This window comes from Cygnus olor, chromosome 5 (genome assembly GCF_009769625.2).
Source record: "Cygnus olor isolate bCygOlo1 chromosome 5, bCygOlo1.pri.v2, whole genome shotgun sequence".
NCBI lineage: Eukaryota > Metazoa > Chordata > Aves > Anseriformes > Anatidae > Cygnus > Cygnus olor.
The window spans coordinates 39,118,578-39,127,710 of NC_049173.1; the positions used below are offsets into that span (position 1 = coordinate 39,118,578).

Consider the following 9,133-nt stretch of genomic DNA (forward strand, 5'->3'; position numbering starts at 1 on the left):
CAGCCTTAATTGCTTTTCTGACAATGAGACGAAAATTTAACTTTGTATGTTAGTAATACCACTGGTTAAATAGTTTAATTCTTCTCTGGGTAGCACAGCCACATCATTTAATGGTTTGATTGGATATTTTATAATGCAACTTGGATTGGAAACAGTCCTCTTGAAACAGAAATCTTACCGAACTTGCTAAAGTATAATTCAATTGGTAGAATTGAATGAGGCTTCAAAGAACTTAAGTGTACACATGTGGAACAGCTCAAGATGTTGCATGGTCTTAACAAGTAAAACTTTCAACTTACTATTATTACTTATTAACTTATTACTTAACTTACTTATTATTACTTATATTACTACATTGTTTCAAAATTTCTCTTTCCATATCAACCTATATTTGAACAAAACATGTTGCTTGATTTACGATTAGGACATGAAGAGCTACATTTCTACCGAAAATTAGAGTCTTCAAAGTATATTCCTCTTGTTCTCCAGTATCTAATTCTTACAACTTCTGTATTTTGGGAAAGTAATATGATGAATAAAATCTACCAATTTGCCCACCAGGTATCTTTGTCTGCGTGCAATTTTGCTTATGTGGAGCTGTTCCATGGAAAGATTCATGGCAGTTTATTAAATATTGCTTAATAGTACCATGATGCTGTGATGATTCAGGTCTTTCTGTTTGCAGTTAGTAGGATATTCTTTTTAAGTGATAGGTATGATAGCATGACTTACTGAATTCCTGGGTGTGCATTATTATAGCTATGATTTAAAAAAATAAGAAATCCTTTACCTAAGGCTAAAATAATGTTGTGTAGACAGCGTGACCTCAGAAAACCTTTGTTCTAAAAAAATAGACAAGGCAGTGCAGTGTCATCCTCCCCCCCACCCCCCCCCCCCGATTCTGCTTATTTTGACTGATTACTGTTAGTCATTAATGAACAACAAGAACTTTCCCAATGCATAGTTTAAGCTGTTGAATATGTTGACTCAGCTGTGTTGAATGCATCATGCTGTGACTTATCCATGTTATATATAAATGTATATTTGGGATTCCTTATGCATGAATAATCATTGATGAACTCCTTGTAACTGAATGGTGTGGCTGTGGAAAGAAAAGTTCCCATTCATTGTCTTTAGGACCTGCACTTCACCTGTGAATGACCACATTATAAAAACATGGTTGTAAATAACAAATTTATTTTTGAAGGCTTTGCTTCAATGGATCAGAGTCCATTTCACGCTAATGTTTCAGAGCTATACCTTTCCTTATATTGCCTCCTTGCTCCAGAACTGCCTAGTGTGAAGTTAAATAATTAGTAAGGGCTACAGAGAGAGTTTTCATGCTAGCAATGTACACAAGACTCCAGAACCATCACCTTCCCATGCGAGAAAAGCCTTTAAGAGACTCTTTGAAGGCACAGTTCCTAGCTTGTGTGGCAATATGCCTATTAGAAATGGCTGAATTGGTTAGTAGCCATCTATGTCTATATGCCTGCTACTACAACTAAAGAGGTTCATGCTGTAACAGACCCTGTGTTCAGTTCCCTTCTCTGAACTACCTCACTTGCTGATTTACAGCATGCAGCTTGGTGGCTGGTGACTTCTTCCTCCACTAACTGTGCCAACATCATTTCAGATGGTTGCGATGATGTCTGAAGTGGCTTGTGCCTTTGAATGGCTATTCTTGCCTCTGGGTTGGAACATGTTCAGTCTTATTGTATTGATTGATTTTCTGCCTGTATGATTTACTGAAAGAACTTCTCAAGGTATAGAAAATGCCTAAATTCTTACAAGAACCTCAGTGTATTGGAAAATCTGTTTTTATCACATAGGAAAAAAAACAGCCCCTGCTTAGGAAGGCTAGAGTGAGGGGAGGTTGGTTAAAATCACTGAATATTCTGTGACCTGTAGTAAACTGAGGCTGTGATTAATTGCCCAAGTTCTCTCCAATATCCAACTCATCCTTTTTCCTTGCCTAACCAAAGCATAAAACTTCTATTTCCCAGAAGTGAAGTGTTCTTTAATCCAATTATGTGAACAACATTGATTCCATTGGCTTGTTTAAAAAAAATAAATAAATTCCAGGAGCAACTAATTAAGGAAGGTCATCAGAGGAGTGGTGCCTTAGCACACGCTCTGGAGAAGTTTCAGTCCTTCCCTCTTTGTGGTTTGGGGTGGCTGGAGGAATCTGGCATGCACATGGTGTGGCACTCAGCCGCGTCTGTCCGACAGAGGTAGTGGGGAGGCCAAGAGAGCCTAGAAAGAATGACAAAGCAGGATGAGTGGACCAAATGTCTGAAAGATGGCTTGCACGTGCTCTCACCATAGGAGAATGTTAGATGCTATCTCATGTCCTGTTACAAATTATTTGTTGCTCTTATGGGAAAGCTTTACAGTACAGGAGAATTCTGGAACTTTGATCTTATTTCTCCTTCACTCCTTTCTTTTTCTGCGAGTTTTGTTCCTGTGTGTTAAGAGCTTTGAGTAAAAGTGAATGCTGTTCTTGTGTCCAGTCTTTTCAAAAGAGTAACGAAAGTCCTATTTGCTTTGGCATCAACACGCCTGGCCTGCCTTTATTTGAAGTGTTTCACATTTTGCAGTGTAAGGGAGAAATCTTCGTTTTGCCAGGATTGTTATTAAAACCACGTTTATTTGCGGGATATATGTTGCATACTCTAGGTGGCCTTTTTCAGTTGTTAAAATTGTTGGTCTGGGTAGGCAACTGCTTTTGTCCATTTTTTGTATAAGTCCATGAGTTTTGTGAAATTCCTGTTTGAAAAGCATAAAACAGGAAGAGAAGATTCAGATACCTGAGGAAAATGGGAAGGTACTTTCTGTGTTGTACTATGTTTTGTATTTGGAGGGAACAACTATCTCTCCTTAAATTCACTCATAAGCTCCAGTAACTTGCTGTCAGCTAGCAGACAAGTCTGATTTAGTGCTTGTTTGCATTCGTGACAGTTGTGTAAAAACTAAAGAGGTGCAAATTTTTGCTTGAATGACAGTATAGGTATTCACCCTCTTATACTAGTGTTCCTTTGCTGTATGATCTTAATTATAAGAAAAAGAAAAAATAGGCCTATTGCTGTTTCCCTTTAACCTCTTGGCAGTCTGATCTAAATGCAGACATAAGATTTTGATGTGACCAAGAGTGATTGATTCTCCAAATTCCATGGTAGCAAGTGTCCAATAGTTGTTTTTGGTTTCCAGACCATGAAGATGTGAACTTTTCTCCAAACTATCATCTGGCACGTGCCATATATATGCAATACTGAATGTGCTGGTGGTGCAGTACGATGACAGCCAGAAGTAGGTGTCTGTCATTTCTTCTGTGACTTAGTTATAAGATGGAAATTTTCATACACATGCAGGACCATCACAAGACACAGTTGAAGGCAATCATCACAACTGGCATGGTTTTTTTTCTACTGTTTTATAAACTTTTAATTTCTCAGATAACAAACAGCAAGCCTGCTCTCTTACTTGTAAGTCTCTGTTCTTATGTTATCCCCAGATTGTTTCCCTTTTTGGATGAAAATGAAATCTCCTTGATTGTATTGGGAATAAGAGCCTTTTGATAAAACTATTAAATAGTCTGCCATACATCATTTTAAGTGTTATTTCCTTTAGTTATGTAATTGTTTCCTTGCTTTGAAAGGAATTAAACATCTCTGAATAGGTCTTTCAGATTTGGTCATCTTACTTTCCAATAAAAGCAAGCATTTTGCAAAAATCGTTAATATAGATGAATATAAACGTTGAGTAGTATCTTTGCAGAAGGCTCTTCCAGGCAAACAGGGTACCAGTGCCATCAAATGAAGATGATTCCAGTCTAGAAACATTGCCCAATTTAAATAGTTTAAGTGTTGTGCTTGTGACTAAGATGGACAGTTAGGAAGAAGTAAATTACCATAATTTCATTAGTGATGCTATGCGAGCTTAATCCATGGAAAGGTCTTCTCTAATTATCTCTGTCTGTACCATAACTCACTAACTGGGAAAGTAAGAACATTAATTAAAAGTCTTCATGTAGAAGAGACACAGGGAAACAGTTTCATGTAAGGTTATGTTACATCAGTTGTCAGAGCATTCATCAATGAGCCACGGCTTCTTTTATTCAGTACTTGCTTTGTACACTATGTATTGAGTTTCTGGAGTGCCTGAGAGCTACTAACAATGCTCCTCAACTGATTGATCTAAAAGGGACTTAAGCATTTCTGAGTAACAGCAGCAGCCTGTTCTGGTAGATCTCAGTATTTCAGTAGTCTTCTAACTTTCCTTAGTGATTCAGATCTAAGATCGCTTTACAGCAATCCATATCTGGTGGATGGCTGCCGCTGTTCCTATTCTACAAATGGTACATGGCACTGATGTTAATTGATTCATTCTAGGCCATGCATTAAAAGCCCAACTGTACTCACCTGTGATCGGAGCAGACCGGTTATGACAGTGTTTTCAGGATCAAATATTCTTCGCCTTTTGTAAGCTGGGTGTGATTTTTGGCAGACCCTACAGCAACTTTAGAACTGAAGACCATTGGCCAAATTTTCCAGAACTGTAAATCAGTACAGCCTGACTGATGCCTTAACTGGTGTTTTTCCTTCATTTAGACTGTTACTTTTCTTGCATATATTTCACAGCATGTTATACCCATGACAGTCAGCATGGAACAGCAAAGGTTAGTGTAATGGAGTTGATAGGCCCTCTCCCCTGTCTGTTCATTGCACAGTTAAGTTGTATTGCATGCATAGCATCTAGCAGTTTAATATGTTTTGTAGCATCTGGATGTTTGCTCTTTTTTGAGGAATTTCAGGGAAAAGAAGCCCTGAGAGTAGATCTGAAATAAAAGTGAAGAAAGAAGGAAAATTCAAAGTTTTTTTTAGCTTTCTTTCCAGGAGCTGGTCAATTAATCTTCCTATCAAATTCAGACTTATTTTTAAACTTGTGGTTTCTTGTCTGCATCCCACTCCGCAAAAGGAATTTAATCTGCCCACGTCTCGCTTATATTTAGAGACATGGATCTTAACCAGCAACCCTTTTCTGTTTTTTTTTTTTTTTTTTGATGGTGAGATTGGAGTCTGGACCTTGATCACAAGTCAGTTGTATGTCTTTCATATCAACCTCTCTAAAGAGGGTCAAACCAAAGCAGCTATGCATGAGGGACGATGTTGGGAAATGCACTGAAGGAAACCACAGTCCAGCATGGGAGTCAGGCAAGTGGGCTAGAAGGTCGTCTGTCCTTTCTCCTCTTGTGTCTTGAGGGGAGTTCTGAATCCCCAATCTAAAGTTGAAGCTTTGGCCGTTGTCTCTTTGTCCTGCTACTTTCTAATTACTTGTTGCTTGAGGGTAATTATCTTACTAATTAATGTATTTATTCAGAAGAGATCTGGGATGGAAGATTCCCATGTGAAGGGAAGCTTAAGAGAGAGAGAAGTCTCCTGTTCTGCTTCCCTAACTTATTTCACTTTTTCTACATTAGTATCCAAAAGCAGCTTCTGTCATAAGTCAAAGGGCAAATTCCCCTTGCCGCAAAACATTTTTGCAGCCTGTGTTCCAAACATGTGCTCAGCAGCATTTTGACAGACAAATTGCAGAGGAGTGAGAAAGCTGGGAGGTATAGCTTGGGAGAAACAGTAAATGCTGGGGGTGGTGGGGAATTTCCAGCATGGAGACTGTTTTGCCTTTAGTCATGGAAAGGAGTTTTACTCTTTTGGAGTATAAATAAGAGGCAGTATTTGAACCTAGACTGAGTAGCCATATAGGAGGTAACTATTATATAGATTTAAAAAAAGATGTCAAAAGATAGTCCTCATAAAGCGATTACTCTGGATGGCTAGATAGTTTAAAAACGTAACAGTAATAAATATTTGAATAACATAGTACCTAATATTTTTAGTTGTTTATATGAATAGAATCACCTTAGAATTTGGTTCTATGATATGGTAGATGTGTTGCATATGGATGTTCAAAGTTTAATTTTAATCATACGCAGATTGAAAATGGGTAATATGGCCTGCCTGTCTTACAAAGATGTACAAGAAAAGTCAGGTCAAAAAGGACCTAAAGAGGTTTCTATTCCAACCTTCTGCTCAAAGTAGGGTCAACTATGGGGTCAGTAACAAGGTTTCTCAAAGCTTCATCCATTTTTGTCTGCAGCCTTGGAGGCTTTGAAGACAGTGCAACCTCTCTGGATAACCAGCTTTTCCAGGTCCTTGTTTTTGTTGAATTATATTTCTTCTTCTTTCCCTATGCAGGGCATAAATTATTCCTTTTGCTTATTTAAAACTTTTTTTTTTTTTTTTTTTGACTTAATGGCTATTTAGGTCATTCCTGCTTCATTGCTTGTTTTTGGCCAACAAATTGTCTCATGCATGCTGATATTCTTAAGTATGAGCTACTGCGCTCTCTCTTCCACTCTACGGTGAATGTATTGGGGGGAGGGCTGGGTGTGAGATCTATTGTCTGATACTTGGCTTACAGACCCTGATCTCTTCTAAGAATGTACATGACAATAAATTGCTATACTCACTTCTGGATTCTCCCATTGGCAGAAATGGTTTTAGGGCAGTTCAGAAAGATTTCGCTTGTCCTTTTACTCAGTCTGCAGGATGCACACAAGTCGTCTGTCCCTTGCCTCCCATTTTTCAACAGCCTGGGCATGGGCTTACAGGTAGATATTGCAGATGTCTCACATTCTGAACTGGCCAGCAGTAACGTAAAAGCTTTTCATGGGAATTGAATAATGGCTCAGCTTGATCAGCCTGTGAACAAGCCTTTCATAAGTCTCTTCATGTGGATCATAGATGTAATAGCATGTAATAAAACCTAACTGTGATCTCAGACCATCTTTCTGATCCTGCTGGAAGTAGAAGGCAACAAGTCCACCCTGGCTCATCAAGTCACCTTATGCTCTACGAAGATTCCTCTAAAGCCTGGAGTCACCTTCATTAGGAACTCAAATAGTCAGCTCTAAAGATGTCATTACATCGCATTTCCCCACACCCATCATCTTCACCTTTCGTGGTGTCTACATCTGGGTCCAGCTCCTTTCTGTTTTTCTGCCTTTGCCATACTTCATTTTTCCAAGTCAACACTCTACACTGGAAAGAACTGTGAGGCTCTAATGACTGAAATATGGAGAAAATCTGGGCTAGGGAGAAAAAAAGTTAGCTGTGATATTTTTTTCTCTTGGTGCCCTTGTTTTCTCTGCAAGTGTCTCATTCTCAGAATGACAGTGGGTTCATGCCAGAGATCCAAAAGTTAGCAGTGTCATTTTTTGCTCTGTTTAGAGTTTTCATGATTTAGGCAGTGCTATGTGATATCATGTGGAGCTTACCAGAACTCCAGTGAATGCAGAGGATTAACTCCAGGGACACGTAGTGAGGAATTTCATTGCAACTCCTGTGACTGCCTTGCATAATGCTGGGTGAAAACTTGTTCCTGTGAATGTTCCTTCATCACACAAGAGCTTTGTCTAGCGAGTGAGCAGGCTTGGGAATCTCTTCTAATTTGTCTGTACTATCTGTTGTTGGGAGGCTTAAGTGTACTACAGCAGTAAACTTTTTGCCTTTGCTGAAAAGACTTTAAACATACAGAAACCGGAAAAAGATTGGGAGCAAAAGAGGTATACCTTATTCATATAAAGTATACATATGAAATTGTGCAAGCTCAGGTTTCATGAGAGACTTGGCCTGGAATAAACTAGCTTATAATTATTATATATAAGCAAACAACTGAGCATTTTGCTGATGTTATGAACTTGCCTGACTTGATCTAATATGCTGTATTTTAGTTATTTTTCTGTAACTTAAAAGGACATGCATTTTTCAGTGAAGTTGTCATTCATAAACCTTGTGACTTTACAAGCCATTCCCTATTTTTGGCTAAGGGTTGTGTGGAGGGTGGATGACACATCAGGACTTGATCTACCCTGTACATTCTGTACTCGGAACAAAAACTGGAAAAACTTTCTCTGAGATCGGTTTAAGCTACTTCAAGCAGCTATCAACATGATCAAATAGTAATATGGATACTCCCTTTTGAACCATCTAAGTGTTACAGATTGAACTAATGTATTTTAAACAAATACTGCACAATGAAGGTATGGAAAGGCTTTTGATTTGGGATCCCCAGACATGCACCTTACCTTTGTCCATGAATGCTGGCTTGAAGATTCTGGAAGTGTTCCTTACATTGCTCCATTTCTTCTTTTGGAGTGGGAGAGAAGTTGACTTCAAACTGAGTAGCTGAGAACAACCTTTTGGATTTAGTTTGAAATTATTAAGCTCGACTCTTCAAGCACCACAGTCTACAATATGAAACAGCTGCATTTCAGCTGGCATTTTTCACCAACTTTACCAGCAAGAACATAGACTTCTTCCCCTTAAGGATGGCCTTTCTTTAGGATTGCACCAGCACTGAAAAGAACCTTGTTCAATAGGAGGGTAGGAGTGACTTGCTATAGTATGTAGCCTATGGAGGCTTGGTTTGCTGCTGCCTGTAAAACACAGATTTGTGGAAAAAATGCTTTTCCTACTTTTAAACTGTGTTAATGTTTTGTTAGGAGGTTTAGTAGCATTTGTGTTTTAACTATATTTTGATGTTACAGCATAAATCAGACAATTGCAAGAAGAGCAATTCCTGGCTGTTCTCCAGCATAAAAGGACATTTCTGAGAAACTCTTGTTGCTGTCTTCTAGACTGTGTGGAGGGCATTCACCCTTGTTACCTGGGTAAAATACAGGAAATTTGGTTCGGATACTACAAGGGAAAAAGGAGTGTCCAAGAAGCAAAGTGAAGTATCTCTTTGAGTCATAGAGGCATATCCCTGTAGTCTACATGCTGGAAAAGGAGATTTGCAATTTACTTGCTGAATCAGGGGACCTTTGGTGCTATAGCAGCACTGGGTTCCTGTGACTTGTATGAAGGCCTCTGAGTCTTCAGTTCTCCTTTTGGAGAACCTATTACTGAGCATCTTGGCAAAGTGACTAAAACAGTATTAACAAAGTACTAAGAAAGATAATAGTAGTGAAAAAGGAGACCAAAGTTTAATTCACCCAGTCCTTGAGATTCCTGGCAAAATACACGCACTGAATTTATAAATTAGTTAGGACTTTCCTTTTTCATTTCTGATT

At 38.6% G+C, this 9,133-nt stretch overlaps 1 long non-coding RNA gene across 1 annotated transcript; it reads right to left on the reverse strand.

Annotated features, from left to right (window-relative positions):
• Positions 1-1,179: 1,179 nt before the first annotated feature.
• Positions 1,180-8,282, reverse strand: LOC121070569. The gene is made up of 2 exons (XR_005820141.1): positions 8,147-8,282; positions 1,180-2,256 (listed from the first exon to the last, which is right to left on the reverse strand). It is a non-coding gene; the product is annotated as an uncharacterized LOC121070569 (long non-coding RNA).
• Between the last annotated feature and the right edge of the window lie 851 nt (positions 8,283-9,133).